General features: G+C 40.7%; 1 pseudogene; it reads right to left on the reverse strand.

The window, feature by feature from the left end:
- Positions 1 to 6: 6 nt before the first annotated feature.
- On the reverse strand, positions 7 to 1,707 carry LOC103584580 (annotated as a pseudogene).
- Positions 1,708 to 1,719: the final 12 nt, after the last annotated feature.

Consider the following 1,719-nt stretch of genomic DNA (forward strand, 5'->3'; position numbering starts at 1 on the left):
ATCAATTGGTGTGGTAAAAGGAGACTTCCGTGTCATAACAGCAGCTGGTGTTGTCACTGGCTCAAGGCAGCCAATTGTGGCACCAAAAACAAGCATCTTGTCACTCTTGACATGCACAGGTAAAGCTTCAAGGTGTTGGCCCACTGGATTCATTTGGTTCATTTGGTTCACAAGCTCCAAGCTTTCGGAGTGAATTCATTGCATTACTGATTAGTTGAAGCTGAGGAAGATCTAAAGCTTTGGAGAGGAAATCTTCAGGAGAACCAAGATTACATTTCATGATATGAAGACAAAATTCCTCCAAAGGTACGTGCAAGATTTCAGGAACAGAATAGTCCATAAAGCCTTCAAATCTTTCTCTTGGGCACATTTGGAAGCAGCAGCCATCTCTGACCCACCCAGCTCTTCCCTGGCGCTGCAGAGCACCAGCTTTACCAACAAACCTCTTGACCAAAGAACTCATCTGACTGCTTTCATGGTACTTCTTTTCTTTACTTCTTCCAGTTTCAAATGCAAATACAACATCTGGAATAGTGATATGGTCTCTGCAATACTTGTTGCTCAAACAATCTTCCTGACTTCTGGAGGAGGAAGTGTGAATGCTGCAGCTTGATCTTGAGCTGAAAGAATAGAATGCAAAGCTATCACTTTATACGGTTCATGATAAAATCTTCTATCATTTGAAAGAGACGATACAACTGTTGAATGGGAGCAAGGCCTGGTAGAAAGATCAATACTGCTCCTTCAATATTTCTGATTTGGGGACTTTGGTCTAAATATGTAAGTAGTTCCAAAATGAGATCCAGGTTGATTTTATGAGGATTCATGTCGAGAGTAGCATGCTGAGTGCAGCTGCTGTACTCTTGGTAAAATGGATTTAAATCAGCATTTGCCCTAGTCTGAACTGGGATGTATTTGTGATACTTTTTTATTAATGGTTACTTCTTCTTCCTCCAGAAATTTCTGACAACATTCTGAGTCTTTCTCCAGTATGAGCCTGTCTCTTTTACTATATCTTCAAGATGAAACACCTCAACAGGATAACTTCATCCTGAAATTCTGAGAATAGGGAAGTGTGTGTAATGTGTAGAAAACTTTTCACTGTCCACAGTGGTACTCAGAATCAAATGCATTTCAGAACGTTTCTGTAGAATTTCCTTCAAAGTAACAAGTAGGAAGTCTGACTGGACACTTCTTTCATGAACCTCATTTGCAATAATATAAGACACATTGGTTAGAAGACCATCTTTTTGAGGTTTCCTTAGCAAAACCCCTCTTGTGCAATAGAGTAACCTGGTAGATTCACTAGCTCGAGATTCCATCTGGATCTGATATCCACACACAGAATCCTTTGCGCCAGGTCCATTTTCACACCCCAATTCATCCCATAGTCTGGTGGCTAAACTCACTGCTGAGATTCTTCGAGGCTGGGTACAGACAATGTTATATTTACTTGTTCCTCACTCATTTAGAAGCAAATCTTCTAAAAGAAAATGTGGTACCCGAGTACTTTTACCACTCCCTGTTTCACCTGCCGCGACCACTACCCAGTGCCTTTTTAGAGTTTCGACAACTGAATCCCTGTGTCCGAACACAGGTAACTGTTGTCTTTTCTTTAGAAGTCTCTGATGCTTAGGTGTACTTTGCAACTTTCAAAGAGGCTTCTGACAAATCTTCTCCATTTGCTGACTCCAAGGATAGTGCAAAAAAAAAAAAAAA

Source organism: Galeopterus variegatus, unplaced genomic scaffold, assembly GCF_000696425.1.
Source record: "Galeopterus variegatus unplaced genomic scaffold, G_variegatus-3.0.2 Scaffold66489, whole genome shotgun sequence".
In the NCBI taxonomy this organism is placed as follows: Eukaryota; Metazoa; Chordata; class Mammalia; order Dermoptera; family Cynocephalidae; genus Galeopterus; species Galeopterus variegatus.